Source organism: Muntiacus reevesi, chromosome 14 (genome assembly GCF_963930625.1).
Source record: "Muntiacus reevesi chromosome 14, mMunRee1.1, whole genome shotgun sequence".
In the NCBI taxonomy this organism is placed as follows: Eukaryota; Metazoa; Chordata; class Mammalia; order Artiodactyla; family Cervidae; genus Muntiacus; species Muntiacus reevesi.
In genome coordinates this window covers 42497943-42514325 of record NC_089262.1, presented here as the reverse complement: position 1 = coordinate 42514325, position 16383 = coordinate 42497943, and the positions used below count along the sequence as shown (strand labels likewise).

Below are 16383 nucleotides of genomic sequence, written 5' to 3'. Positions count from 1 at the left end.
TTATGGTGTTTTTCTTCTGCACGGGCATGCAAAAGTTATCAAAAGCAACTAAGGGAGCTGAAGGAATATGAAAAGCCTGCTATAGCAAGATTTAGCTAAGGAACATCTAAAAATTGATTTGATTTGTGTTTCAGAGGAAAAACTTTATCCCTGGTCAGCTTGAAGTATTGCACTGTAAACTGATCCATCCTGTCTGATTTTTCAAAGTCTGCAGAAGCCTGAGTGGCCTGTTACTCAGTCTACCCAAGGGACATGGACTTGGTCATCTACGGCACGGAAGAGATCTGACCTCAAATTGAGACAAAGGTAAATATATGCTTCAAAGTGTACTTCCAAAGTGCTTTAAAGGCCTTTCTCCTCTTGAGGAAGTCTTGAGCATAAGATGTATAGAGGCTCAGGTTAAAGAGGAAGATGTATGAGGAAGTAAGCCTAAGTCCCTACTGTTACTCAGTCCCACACTGTTATTTCCAGAGCACTGTCAAAGTCTTCATGGAGGGAATTTTGTTGACACACAAATTCTGGAGCCACATAGTTCCTGGCACCTAGGAATTGCTCCATAGGTGGGACAAGTGTTTGCTGAATGAAAGTTCACTTTCAGTATCTAGGGCTGTGAGCAGAGGATTACAACCAAGGTCCATCTTCCCTCTAGAAGTCTAGGTTCTAAAGGATCCATCCTTACACAGAAAATACTTGACAACCAATAAAGATATACCATCACTTAGAGCGGCCCTGGGCATGATACACCACAGTTGCAATTTTCAAATTTCTGTGGGACAAGTTTGTATTGTAAATGTCTGAAACAGGCCTTGTGTGGGAAAAATAGCATAGGCATAGCAACATATTTTCAGCCACAGCCTCAAGAAGGTAAGAGAGAGTGGTGAGGACTGTGGCAAACTAGAAATCACGTGCCCTGTCTAATGCGGGCCACTACATTCACCTCTGGTTGTTTCATGCCTTGTGAAAATGCACACTCTGTACTGGGGAGTCCCAATTTTTCAAGAACAGCTGGAATTTGGTTTGGAATTATTAATTTTTAAGATCTGAGAGGCTTCCAGCCTTCGGGATCTCAGGTTTCACTTTAATAAATACAAGGTTCTAGTTTCCATTTGGTGGCAGAATGTGCCATCCAGCAGCAGGTGTCAGCATACAGGGAGTTGTAGTTAATTATTGCTACTGCAGAGAGTCAGCAAATTCCTACTTCATTCTCTTTTCTTTCTGTAGTGAATCTTTCTTTTGTACTGAACCCTGTCTCACACTTATAGCTATGCCTTTTAGAGTTCAGAGTTATATAATCTCTTTGCTGGTTTATATTGATGGAGGAGGCTGAATTTCCAATAATATGAACTCACAAAACAGAATAGTAGCTTACTTGGGACAGAGTGACCAAACTCCTCGCCCAGGTTGGTACATTAACCAGGACATAGTGTCTATCCACATCCAGTTGAATTTCACATCTGTTAGGCTATTCTTCGCAAACCTCAAAAAACATGTGTTAGATAAATTTATCATTCTAAAGTTTCTATAGGGCTTGCAGTGCTATACATGAAGTAAAGTTATACTAATTGCACTTTGGGAAAACTGACGTTGTCCCTCTTCCATGCTCACCATATGAGATATCTGATGACTGGGGGAAAGGCATTAAAAGTTGCTGGTGAGAATGGCTGGACTGAAGGTACACCAGCTATAGGAAAACATTAGAGAAATACAGATCCTCCTCTGAAGCCCACTAGTTAGTTCCCAGGTTTGGTTTGTCTCTGATTCCTCTGTTGGTTCCTTAGAACTGTAAATCCAGTTCTCTCTCTATTAGCAGACATATTCTGTAAGAAGACATTGAGGTTCAAACACCTTAATGTTGAATTTCAGGCAACTTCTCAGCTCAATGAGGAAGAAACATCAGGGCAGTGTGTTGCTTTAAGGGCATTTGAATACACAAGACATCATGATTTTTCCTGACAACACAGGGCGGATGGGTTTTGCCTACTCATAGGAAATGTGTCCTTCATGTTGAACCACAGACTGGAGTGGTGAGTAGGAATAAAACCACAAAGCTCAGTGTTCAGGCCTTTGCCGTGATGTAGACAGGATGTGGCACAATGCCCAGAGAGCAGGAATCGACACTTGGGGGCTGAAAAGGCAGGTGGTCATCATCTCAGTGTGGCAGAAGTTCACAGGAAGGACCAGATCTTTCCTAGATTAGTCTGGGGTTGGGAATGCACCTGAATCCACATATGGAGAAATCAGAGCACTTGATTCAAAGACCAAGTCTGAGAAATAAGGTGAAATTAACTGGAGTTATGGAGGTTATTTTAATGTAGCACTCCAGGTGGTGCAGTGGTAAAAAAATCCCTCCTGCGAATGCAGGAGATGTAGGAGACCTGGATTCCATCCCCGGGGCAGGAGGAGCCCCTGGAAAAGGAAATGGCAACCCACTCCGGTATTCTTGCTTGGGAAATCCCAAGGATAGAAGAGCCATGGGGGCTACAGTCCGTAGGGTCACAAAGAGTTAGACACAGCTGGGCAACGCACACACAGCACAGCTGGATTTATAGTTCTGAGCAGGTTTAGTATCGGCTTCTATCGGCCAATACCTGAAAGTTTCTGTAGAGGACTGAATTGTGTCTCCTTGAGAGAGATATTCTTAAATCCCAGGAACCTGTGATCATGACCTTATTTGGAAATAAGGCTTTAGCAGATGTGATTAAATTAAGGATCTCAAGACAGATGATCGTGGATTTAAGATGGGCTCTAAATCCAAAGACTGATATTCTTTTGAGAGAAAGGAAAGGAATCTGAGACAGAGAGAAAAGAAAGACATGTGAAGACAGAGGCAGGGATTAAATTAGCTTCCCTAGTGGCTCAGATGATAAAGAATCTGTCTACAATGCAGGAAACCCGGGTTCAATCTCTAGGTTGGGAAGATACCCTGGAGGAGGGAATGGCAATCCTCTCCAGTATTTTTGCCTGGAGAATGCTTTGGACAGAGAAGCCTGGTGGGCTACAGTCCATTGGATCACAAAGAGTCAGACATGACTGAATGACTGACACTAGCTTTCAAGTCAAGTAACACCAAGAGCTACTTCCACACTAGAGCCGAGGAGAGGGCATGGAACAGATTCAGAGCCTCCAGGGGGAGCTAACCCTGCCAACATCTTGATTTTGGATTTCTAGTCTCCAGAAGTGGGAGAGAATAAATATCTGTTGTTTTAAGCCACATGGTTTGTAATATAGCCCTGCTGCTGCTAAGTCACTTCAGTCGTGTCTGACTCTGTGTGACCCCACAGACGGCAGCCCACCAGGCTCCCCCGTCTCTGGGATTCTCCAGGCAAGAACACTGGAGTGGGTTGCCATTTCCTTTTCCAATGCATGAAAGTGAAAAGTGAAAGTGAAGTCACTCAGTCGTGTCCGACTCTTAGCGACCCCATGGACCGCAGCCTACCAGACTTCTCCGTCCATGGGGTTTTCCAGGCAAGAGTACTGGAGTGGGATGCCATTGCCTTCTCCGAGTATAGCCCTAGGAAACTAATAAGGGCTTCCCAGGTGGCGTTAGTACCAAAGAATCTGCCTGCTAATACAGGAAATACAAAAAAAGAGATGGGTTCCATCCCTGGGTTGGGAAGATCCCCTGGAGGAGGAAACGACAACCCACTCCAGTATTCTTGCCTGGATAATCCCCTGGAGAGAGGAGCCTGGTGGGCTGCAGTCCATAGGATCACAAAGAATCGGATACAACTGAAGCAACTTAGCATGCACATAGGAAGCTGATACAGTTACCCCATGCCTGACCTCTGACATTGTTCTCCAGATGTTGTTTTCCAGCTAATGTGAAAGAAGTATTTGCTTTAATCACCTTTAACTTCTCTTTCCTCTTTTATTCACAGTAAAATGTATTTTTTGAGCTCTAGGAATGAATTAAAAATTAAAGTTCTATGGTTATAGTAAAAAAAGTTAGTGTCTAGATTTAGAGCTAATCATTAACTGGAAAACATAAATAATTAAATCTTTATTCTAAAATTAACCTCAGTATTCACTCAAAAATTATTTTTTATTAATTCATTCATTCTTCAACCCATTTCAATCAAATATTTACCAAATGCTTGCACTATGCTAGACATTATTCTTCTACCTACTTGGAAATACATGATGAATAAGAAGGACAAAGTGTCTGCCCTCTTTGCTTATATATTTTGATGATCTAGGCAGGAAATAAAAAATTAAATAAAAAATTACAGACTGTAATAAATATTGTTGATGACATCTCCATTTATTTTCTTATAGTCCCTGGTATTAGTACATTTTGATTCTTGATTATAATGATGACTACTTGCTGAATAGAATGAAAGGAGAGTTTAAAACATAGCTATTTAAACTAAATCCCGTTCTTTGCAGGACCTCTGTTGGATTTCACCTCTGTCGTGCCTGGTTATGTCTATATTTCAGGTTGAATTCATAATAATGGATAATCAAAGCTGTTTAATTCACAGCACAGCATTGTTTCTGTCACTTGATACATAATTGAAAATAGATAACCTCAGTGTCAGCCCCAAAGCTTAGATGTCAGAAAGCTTAATATCCTTTCTGATGCAAATCAAGAAGGAAAGAGCTAAAAAATTGATTCAATGTTATATGGACTGTACAGAAATGTTAATACAATGGAGACTTCATGTTGAAGAGCTAAGGTAGCATGAAAGCTCAAGAGTGAAAACAATTTATATAGAGATATCAAAGTTCTTTATTTTCTTGCTTATTTTTTCCATTTGCCCTACTTGGAGTCGGGCTTCCTTGATAGTTCAGTTGGAAAGAAAGCTGAGCGCTGAAGAACTGATGCTTTTGAACTGTGGTGTTGGAGAAGGCTCTTGAGAGTCCCTTGGACTTCATGGAGATCCAACCAGTCAATCCTAAAGGAAATCAGTCCAGAGTATTCATTGGAAGGACTGATGCTAAAGCTGAAGCTCCAATACTTTGACCACCTGATGCAAAAAACTGACTCACTGGAAAAGACCCTAATGCTGGCAAAGATTGAAGTCAGGAGGAGAAGGGGATGACAGAGGGTAAGACGGTTGGATGGCATCACCAACTTGATGGACATGAGTTTGTGCAAGCTCTGGGAGTTGGTGATGGACAGGGAAGCCTGGTGTGCTGTAGTCCATGGGGTCGCAAAGAGTTGGACACGACTGTGCGATTGAACTGAACTGAGTACATGGAGTAACTGAGCTATTACCATTACTCACAGTACAGACTAGCTTTAGTTTCATTTGAGGTGTGATGGGTACCAAAACATTATGAGACAAGACTTACCCCTCACGCACTGCTGGCCCAAATATGCAAAAGTTTGCAATGGAAAAGGAGAGGGATTCTGTCCTATAACTCTTAGATGTTTTACAAGGTCAGAAAACTTTTAAAAGAGAGCGAGAGGATTCTGTGAAAAGGGAGAATCTTGGCCAGAGTAGTCATGCTCTTATGAAGCTCTTGAACCATGCTTGGGAAAAAGGATAGGGTGGAGTTACACTAACTCCCACTGCTTTCAGAGGCCTCTGGGGAACACTGGGAGGCAGAGAGGATGCTATCTTCTTGAGAAACCCCCAAACAAGGGAAAGTTTGACTTGGCTACCTTAACAACCAGGACAGTCAATGGTATAGTGTTGAGAACAGTCCAAGACTTTATTGAGTCAAAGGATGCATGAGTATTTCCCCAGTAGTTGTGGCCCACACTACAGAGACAGTCGGAAAGGGATTAACTTCAGTTCTCTTCTGTGAAGTCTGCAAATTGCAAGGAAGCCTCGGTATAAAGAGACTGGATTTATCAAATGCCCAGGAACTGAAAAAGTATCTATCTTAGTTCAAGGAAATGCAGAGAGGAAACCCCAAGGAACCTCAAGAACTCCCCCTTAAATGCACTCAGATGTAACAACTTCAGAACCAGAAAGGAAGAACTTATCAAGCCCCAATCTGTTCTAGACTTATCCCTCCAAATTGTCCTACCATTCTTCCCTCATAGCTCAGTTGGTTAAGAATCTGTTTGCAATGCAGGAGACCCTGGTTCGATTCCTGGGTTGGGAATATTCGTTGGAGAAGGGATAGCCTAACCACTCCAGTATTCTTGGGCTTCCTTTGTGGCTCAGCTGGTAAAGAACCTGTCTGCACGAGGGTGGGATGATTTGAGAGAATAGCATTGAAACATGTATATTACCATATGTGAAACAGATCGCCAGTCCAGGTTCGATGCATGAGAGAGGGTGCTCAGGGCTGGTGCACTGGGATGACCCTGAAGGATGGGATGGGGAGGGAGGTGGGAGAGAGGGTCAGGATAGGGAACACATGTACACCCGTGACTAATTCATGTCAATGTATGGCAAAAACCACCACAATATTGTAAAGTAATTAGCCTCCAATTAAAATAAATAAATTAAAATTTAAAATATTAAAAAAAAAAGAATCCACCTTCAATGCAGAAGACCTGGGTTCCATCCCTGGGTTGGGAAGATCCCTTGGAGAAGGGAAAGGCTACCCACTCCAGTATTTTGGCCTGGAGAATTCCATGAACTGTATAGTCCATGGGGTCATAAAGAGTTGGACACAACTGAGCGACTTTCACTATCATCCTAGGTAGCATGCAAGTCCAGTTAGAGGTATGGGTAGATAGTGAGCAGGAAGATGAGAGAAGAAAACCAGGCATTCTTTTCATCCAGGTTTCAGATCTCAGGAGAAGGTTTAAACTGAGATTAGATTTTTTTTTTTTTTTAATTGTAGGGGAATGAAAAACCTATGAAGCTATTTGCAATCTATGGTAACTCTAGAATTGTCTGTTTTCTGAGAGTGAGTAGAAGATTCACAGATCTTCATAAGTTTTCTTACAGGGACAGATGAAGAGCAAATTTTCCAGTGAGAAAAGTTTAAAGAGATGCACGAGAGAGAATTATTGATGCATTTTGATCGCAGATCCACATCATACTTACTTAACATACTGGATACACTTCATTGTTGAAATATTTTCTATAGATAGAATTCTGAGATTTGAATCATTGTAATTTCATTTTCTTTTAATTTTTTGTGGCATTCAATTAAAGTTTTTTTGAGAAACAGTCATAATTAAAAATGCAGTTATCTCATTAAAACATAACATTAAATGAAGTGTGTTAGTACTCTGACAATATGAATCTCCAAATAAGTCATAAAATATATGCTAATGTGTACAGCGTTTATACTCAAGTTCTTTCTCTTCTGTGTCACTTATGAGGCCAGAAGCACCATTGTTAAAGAGAAATTGCAGGATGATGATGTGGTTGGTCCACCGTCAGGGGCTAGCCTGTATTTGAACATATCAGCCATATCAGATTGGAAGATAGTTCTCTCATTTAGGACATTCCAATTAGTTCAGTCACATGACATATTTGTAAATCTTTAATTATTATTCATATGCATATTGGTTCCTTAAGTGAGTCTGGAGGAGTTGTCTTATTTCTATTTCAAAAAATGAATCCAGATGCAAACTATTATATAGAGAACTGATAAACAACAAGATCCTACTGTATAGCACAGGGAACTATTTCGATATCCTGTGATAAACCATAATGGAAAAAAATATATATAACTGAATCACTTTACTATACAGCAGAAATTAAGACAACATTGTAAACCAACTATACTGAATTTACATATACAATGAATTATTCCCCTCAAGATACTTTCCTCTTTATTTTAGTACAGTGAATTCTTGGTAAAGTTCAGATAATAAAAAGAAATGATCTATTTCAAGTATATTTTAACAAGTGATATTCTCTTTGAGAATGAACCTGGCAGGACATGGCAGTCCTTCCCCATCTGAGCTGCCCTGGTGACCTGCATTCTGCTTCTTTCACTGTCATGATCAATATGATAAAGGAATCAAACTTTTATACTTTAAAGATAGCATGAAACATGGGCCTGATCACACTAGAATAATGATATTTTTTCTCTTTTTAGTTTAATGAACTTTTCAGTGGAATTTGATTAAGGAGCATAATATCAGATGCAAGAGTCATCCATAAGGTAAGTGAACTGTATAGAAACAAAAGCATGAAATTCTCCTTTTTTAAAAAATAAGAGAGCTATTTATATTAATGAGTTGAATTCATTTCTAAACTATAAGGAGTGGAGTGCTGCAAGTTAGCTGCTCATCCACAGAAAAATAACAATTCCAAGCTAATTAAAGAAGCTTTTCAATTTTGGTCCAGTGAATACATTTAAAATTTATATCATATTTATCAAGTGAACATAATTTAATATGGTAATTCAAAGAGAACTAGTTGAAAAGAAATTATTGTAGTAATTATCTGGGAGGCATATTCAATAAAAGCAGTTTAAAAAGTTAATTTATCTTGATTTTATGAGAAAACAATTCTTGTTTTCAGAGTTGATAATTATTGTGAAAAGGCTTCCTCAAGTTTTTGCACATTTAGAAAAGATTGATGAGTTTAAGGCAAAATTGTTTGTTTTCACTGTAGCTGAAGGAAAAATTTTTGCATGCTCTGAAATAATTTTGCAGCTGTAGCTTGCTTCAAAATCAGGATTCAGAGCACATACATTTTGAAAACTAGGATTCATTTTTGTGTTACAAACTAATGTGGCAAGTTTCTAAAAATGTACAAAAATGTTTTAAAATTCTTCTCTCTAGCTTTAAGTAGGTTATAATATATGTATAAAGATTTCACTCTGATGCCCTAAAAATCACCATTATTTTTCATATATTTGTGTCTCTTACATTGTGAATTATATCTTTAGATGTTTTTAGTGAAAATATTTTGTTTTTCAATTTTTTTACAATCTGGAAATTTGTTATTAAGCTTAATTATTTAGAAGATTTTAATGAAAGTGTTGCCCTCTTAGAGACAATAGCTTAGAGAAAATGGCATGAGTATATTTTCCTTGCTATGTGATACTAACTCATCAAGAAATTAAAAAAAACTGTAGATATGTCTTATTTAAACCATAAGATTAAATGTGAATGCCCTCATTTTCACACCAAGTAAGCTGCTCTTAATCTTATCTTGAGCTTTGTGGGGACAGCATCCATTGCTGTTTATCTTTGCTGCATTTAGCCTCAAGTTTTGTATATAGTAGATTCTCAATAAATACAGCTGAACAAAAGGAATTTAAGTGTTTGCTTAATTTGACACTTTAAGCTATTGAGTTGGGAGTATTACTCTTGGATTGACTAGTAACTATGTTTCAAGGATATTATATTATATTCCAGCATATTATATTCTAGCACATAGTATTCTTTCTTCCATGCATTCAAAGAAGAAAATTCATTGGTCAGTTCTTATGAGCCAGGAGCTGTCTTAGGTCCTGAGAATAGAGCTGAAAGCAAACAAACAAACAAAACGACATGGTCAATGCTCTGAGGAACTTGATAATCTGGTGGGAAAAGGAAGAAATAACAAGTTATAATCATAGAAGATAAGTTTTGAACACTTGTTATGTAATGGCCACTGTACTAAGTAATCTTCGTATATTCTATCATTTTACTCTTAAACTTAGCAGTTCCATTCATTTATTTAATAAATTATTTTCAATTATTTTGTGCTAGGTACTATTTTCTATAGTGTTTTGGAAAAAAAAATACAGCATAAAGATTCTAGGGGATAATGGAAAGGAAAAGTGGTCTTTTTAAACAGAAGAATTGGAGAAGGTGACTCTGGGGAGGCCATATACCAGGAGAAGTGATAGAGTGACACTTGAGTAGATGTGGAGGTAGAGTAGTCCAGAAAGAGGAAAAAGCAATGCTACTATATGGAAAAGGAAATGAGCTTGTTTTGCTCAACAAATTGACAGAATGCATTTGAAGCTCCAGTAAATCACTGAGGGGCAGAATTTGGGTTACAGGGTGGAGAAAGTAGTGAAGTATATAAGGTTAGAGGCCAAGACCAGATAATGTAGGGTCTTGTAGATCATAACAGGAAGTTTATATTTTATTTTAAATATGATAGGAAACCTTGGAGATCTTGACCCGGGGAGTTTTGTGATCTTGTTTATATTTTCAAAAGCCTTCTCTAGCTAACTCCCCTTTCCAATATTCCATATGCCTTAGTTCATTCAGACAGACATTTCTTCACCCAATTATTTTTTTTTTCTTTCTCTTACTTTCATTAAAGAGATATATGCATATGTTTATAAACTGAAAAGAATTCACTGATTATATGTAGTATTCACTTAAGCCATCTGAACAGAAATAATTTGGTTTTGTTTTGAAACTTCTCCTGTCATGACATGGAACAATTACCTACCATTCTTATGTCAAAGACAGATTTTCTTTTTTCTATCTTGAGAGACTTCATCAAGGATTCCTGATTCCAAATGGCATTAGTGTCATTGTTCATAAAAATCAACGGGAAACTCATTTTTTACTTGCTTAGGGAGACCAAACTCTTCCTTTAAGTCACTATGAGTTTTCAGATTTCCTCCTGCCGTGTGGAGGAAAGTCTCTCTGTGACTTGAAACAGAGTTCCAAAGCCACACATTTGCCCAGAAGTTATCAGAGAAGGAGCTAGAATCTTACTTTGAGAAGAATTCAAGGGAAAGTAAAAAATAAAAAATAATAACAAAGAGTTAAGAGGAAATGTAGCAGAGGTCTCAATTAGAGGGCAGCCAGAAGGTGGAAGAGGGCAGCGCCCAAGAGAAGAGCAAAATGAGACAGGAAGCAAGCTAAATGCTGACCGCAAGAATTGCAAAAGAAATGTGTATCGGAAAGAGGATTTTTTTCCTGAAAAGATGGAAATCAAAACCACAGAACATTTCATCGTTGATAATGGAAACACTAAGGTCATGAACAGAAAGGAAATTTTACTGACAAAAGATTTCATTATAAACTGCAAGAAACCGGATAATCAACAATAAATGTACAAGGAAATCATAATAAAACTGGTCAGAATATTTGCAAAAGTAAAATTGAGATTTCAAGCAGGGTTTTGTTCATAAATGAAGGCAGTTCCCACTAATTATACTTCAGCTTTAACACTTCATCTGTTCTGAGTATTTATGTTTCACCCTGTATTTTCTTTAAAGGTGAATTTTATATTCACTTTTGCAATGTGGAATATCCTCATTTGTTTAATGTGTTCTTATCTCTTTGAATCATATAAGCTCTGATTCAATTAGGTAGATGTGACTCCTGGATTGCCTGGATTTATGGAGACATATTTATCATTTTTAAAACAAATCAGATAAAGAAAGGTCTGCTCAATGAAATACAGTAATTTATCATTTTCAGGAGAGGGGAAATTTGTTTGCTATTTTATTACTGCTGTAATTCCAAATTATCTTACAGGTGTTTTAGAAATCTGTCTAGATCTGATAAGTTCTTTCTATTTGGAATAAATTGATTCTCTCCTCCCAGAGAGGATAACTGCCATATGCTCTGGCTGCTTTCAGAGTTCAGTAAACCCTGGGAATATATGTGAACTACAATGGGCTGTTGAATTTAGCAGAAGTAGGAGCATCCTCAGAAATAGATAGTTTTCTGATGAGCAGATGGTTATTAGTTATTAGTTTAGACCTTGGACTAATCCTAGAGGAGGCTATTAGCAGGTAATGGATTAAATAAGGTGACTCATATTAAATAAGTTTCTTTAATATGAAAGAAGAAAAATAGTCCATCGTAGATCAACATTTGTCAAATCTTTTATGTAGCACATGGAATGCTCTTGAAAGCGACTGGGCTGTAAACTTTCTTTTTGATTAAATGTGGAAGACTCTGGGTTGCTTTTCTCTTCATTGGAAGCACACTCTCAGATCTGAAAATGAAAATTTAGAGCTGAAAAGGTGTGGCTGATGAAGAAACTAATGCTCTGGGAGGGTGAATGTCTTGTCTGAAGTCTTACACCTCATTGGTGTTACTTTAAAATGAAAACCTGCATCTCTGAAATATATTCTGTGCTTTTGCTTATTGACCTTTGATTATCTTTTTCTCTTTGCATTAGTATCTTAGCCTCCTGAACCTTGTCATCATGCTTTTCTCATGCCAATTTGAAAATGTACTTTCAGTATTACATGCAAAGAGCACTAGTGAGTACCAGAGGCTTCCCGGGTGGTGCAGTGGTAAAGAATCTGTCTGCCAAGGCAGGAGACACAGAGATGCAGGAAGTTTAAACCCTGGGTCAGGAAGATCCCTCTGGATTAGGAAATGGCAACCCACTCCAGTATTCTTGCCTGGGAAATCCCATGGACAGAGGAGTCTGGCAGAGTGAAGTCCACGGAGTCGCAGAGTCGGATTCGACTGAGCAACTGGCACACGATTCCTCACATTCTACAGCAATTGTGGGGAAGAGAGGGATAAGGAAACTGAGAGGTCTGCAAGTCGATTAATGCTGTAAAGTATTTTGAAAAAAGGAAAGAGTGTAATAGACACATAGCTATATGTGCTTATTCCCTTTGCTTTTCAAATAGAAAAATATTTCCTTCCCCCTCAAATATTTACAATGAGCAGCAATTAAAAAGATGTTGACAGGCAGTTGTTGGCAAGTTCACTGAAGTCTTAAGAATCTTCTCTGTATTTGTTTTTTTGGGGTTCTTGAATAATCATGCATAGCCATGGACTCTCTTAAATCCATCCTGTCCCCTGTTTACGTGAACTTTTATTTCTAGATATTAGCATTACAGTTGTTCGCCTGTTTCCCGGCTGGCTGTAACTATCACTGAAGGCCCCATTTGCAAAGCTAAGCTAAGCCATCACGACCTGTCTGGGGAGGCACGAAAGAGGACAATACTCCAACAGCCCAGCTCTGCTTAAAGAAGCCAGCGCAGTAGAAGCTCAAGGGATTTTGCCCAGAGCATAGCGTGCGCTCTGTGTTCAGCCCCACAGCTCGTTATCGGACAGACACCCCCTGACCGTGAGCAATTTTTGTTCCTTGAGGCCTGCTGATCCTGGCTATGGTTCTGTCATTGATTTGAACATAATCTGCGTGTTGCATCTTTATTGGATTGCCATGATTCATTTAAAAGGAAATGTTTTTGATCCTTGCTGACTGGCTTTCACAGTGGGGTGGGGTGGGTAGGGGATTGGTGAGCAACCTAGAAAAGAAAATACTTTCAACGTTGCTCTTGAGTTTATGGCTGGAAGGGAGGACAGCTAAAACACATTAGTCCTTTCGCTATTCAGATGTTTGACTGCTTCAGCTAGGGGGCCTGGACACATGATCCATTTTCTGTTTCCTGTCCAGCATCTATTTGATGCAATATGCTCCATGTCTCTTTTCATTAACTGAGACCTATATGATGTCAGTTGAGAAAAACAGTAGCTGATGTTATGAAATACACACAGCGGCATGACAAAGATCTGTTACAAAGGCCTTTTACTTTGTTCCACTGTATGTTTACTATTGTGTTTTTTGCCTGCAGCTTGGCTGTATTGAAAGAAAATATTTCAGCTGGGCCCTGCTGGGGTTTTTTTTTTTTTTTTTTTAATTTGCCTTTGAAATGCTAGATAACAGTGAGCTCCAGTAACGGCAAACTCCTGACATTAACAATGTGGGACAAGTAACCCCATCGAGGCACATGACAGTCATCGTGCAAACACTCTACTTAAGGCCAAACCTACAAATGGAAGCATAATCTGCTCTGGGGGTAAGTGAGGTTTGGATTAACTTTAGTGTCACAGATAAAGTACCCTTGATGATGACTGTAAATTATATCCTGGAACAAAGTGAGCATGCATGCTCAGTTGCTAGTCGTGTCCGACTCTACAACTCTGTGGACTTAGCCCACCAGGCTACATGTTCATGGGATTCTCCAGACAAGAATACTGGAGTGAATTGCCATTTCTTCCTGCAAGACATTTTCCCAACCCAGGGATCAAACCCATGTCTCCTGCGTCTCTTGCATTGGCAGGCAGGTTTCTTTACCACTGACACACCTGGGAAGCTCATGATGAATTGTGAGGTGCTGCCATGTTAACCCCAGCAGATCTGATTCAGAAATGGGCGAGGTGGCACTGTGCTTAAGAGGAGGAATATGAAGCTTTGTTGTTAACTCAAGTTGAAATGTATATGGAATTCCAAGACTCAGAAGACTAGCATTCTCACCTTGCTCGTGCATCTTAAGACCAGATAATACTTTATCCCGTGGTTGCTTGGAGAATTTGAGACTAGTGCCCTACTGCTGTGTTGTATTAATGAAAGAGATGATAAGAAAATCTTACATTATGGCTATAATCTCAACAATGCTAACAAAACAAAATTAGGACCTGACAAATAGTTTGAGGGGAGTTACAGAGCTGAAAAAAAGATCCCAGCTTTAATGAGCTACACTAATTGATGGGGCTCTGATTTGTGTTGCTTTTAGAGATTGTATTTAATTGCCAAATTAATTGATAAGTACTATCATGGATTACAAATGCATTATCCATGCACAACCATAGCATGCATAAAGAAAGTAACTACTAAAAAAGTCCCACACGTTAAATTTATATTATAGTTACAGAAAGTTCTAAGACAGCATGATAGGCAATTACTTGTTAAGGACCAACCATTGACATCACTACTTAAGAGCATGAATGCATTCTAAAGCCTTGTAATTAACAATATTAACCTTACTAGCTTTTTTTCTCCTTACCTTTCGGAGGGGTATAGAAAGTTTTCCTAAGTGTCAATTTTTTTTAAAGGAAAATCTGGATATTCCTTAACATTAAAAATAATAAGCTCCTAACAGATCATAGCCAGTATGTACTAACAACTCAGGTTTCACAACTGCTCAACAGCTGCTTCCATATTATATAATTCATTCAAAATCCCTTTAGAGGAGGGTCACTTAATCCCCTTAGTGTTTGATCTGTAGATCATTGTGTTTAAACATGTGGGTCTATTATTAGCAGAAGCTACACACAAACTTTAAACATCATTCAAAGGGTTAAAATTTTTGTCATCTGTTTCACTCATGATGTCTTTAGTAAGCAATCATTCCAAACTACATTTTTTGTAAAACTAGTCCATGAATGAAGATTTAAAAACTGTTAGTTGTCTTGTTTCTATGGAAACCAGCAGTAATCTACACTGATTACTGAACTTGGGGAAAGTAGAATCAGAAGGTACCATTATGAAGAAGACACCTCTATAAACTATAAAGGTAAATTAACTGCCAGAAGTAACTGTTTTATGTTAGGTTTATTATTTGTATAAAGTATCCTTCTGTACATAAAGCCCAGTTTATGGGCAATGAGGTACTAAAAGGCTACTTTCCCTTTTCCCAGAAAATGCTTCTATTGAGACATGAGTGTGTGTGTGTGTGACTATTTGTATGAGTAAAATAGTACCAGTCTGATAGTTTTTAAAAATTGCAGATACCAGTAATGGTCCACTGTGTCACTGGTCCAGAGATATAGCATCAGCATGGCTACTTTACTGTGAATGCCTTTGAAACTGACCTGGGGCTGGCTATTTCATGGGATACTCTCCTGAGTTCATTGGCAACAAAAGGCTTATATATAGAAAACCTTTATTTATGTGCCTTGTCTGTGAGTATGGTGGGGAAAACAGAACAAAACTGAAATAATCAGAAAATAAGCATCTAACCAGTTCATTTAAGGTCAAGTACATCAAAATTTAAGCAATTGTTATAGATAATTTATTTTAGTTTCCTTAATAGGGAAGAAATTAGAGGGACAGATCCAGGGATTTTGAGAAATCAATCCCATTTCTAAACCTTTGTTGTAGAAACATCAGTATTATGTAAGTGACTCTATTGTTAATTATTTATGACATGGTTTCTGTAGCAAACATGGTTTCAGGACAGTAGATTGTTTTATTTGAAAATAGACATGAACTTTAAGGCTTCTCAGAATTTTGTGGTAGAAAATTCTATATAGGCAAATAATAAAGCCTGTGGTTCTTAAGTAGCATTCATTAACTATGCTTTAGTTATCCAGAAGTGACCTCTTGATTGTCTATGAATCTCTGAAACCACATGTAAAGTTTTTTGCATGTGTACCTTTGTCTAGAATGAGGGTGTATAAGTTTCGGCAATTCACCAAGATTTATGTAACTGCTTCCTACCCTTTGGCTTAGCTGGTAAGGAATCTACCTGCAATGAGGGAGATCTGGGCTCGATCCCTGGCTTGGGAAGATCCCCTGGAGAAGGGAGAGGCTACCCACTCCAGTATTCTGGCCTGGAGAATTCCATATAGTCCATGGGGTCACAAAGAGTTTGACATGACTGAGTGACTTTGACTTTTATCACATACTTATGTAACTGGTAGGTAAAACTAAACAGCAGCCACAGATTTTAATGGCTGCTTCAAGAAACCCTGGAGATCCTTAAGACTTTCCAAAGGAGTTCAGAGTTCAAAACTGTTTATGTAATAATGCTAAGACATTTTTTGCCTTTCACTCTGGCAAGGTACACAATTGAGGGTGGGTA

General features: G+C 38.4%; 1 long non-coding RNA gene across 1 annotated transcript in view; it reads left to right on the top strand.

The window, feature by feature from the left end:
* Positions 1–16383, top strand: part of LOC136146752 (uncharacterized) — a 191938-nt gene that overhangs the window by 160393 nt on the left and 15162 nt on the right. Inside the window, exons 4-5 of the long non-coding RNA XR_010659041.1 lie at positions 208–306; positions 7960–8025. This is a non-coding gene — a long non-coding RNA (uncharacterized lncRNA). The remainder of the gene's footprint in view (positions 1–207; positions 307–7959; positions 8026–16383) is intronic.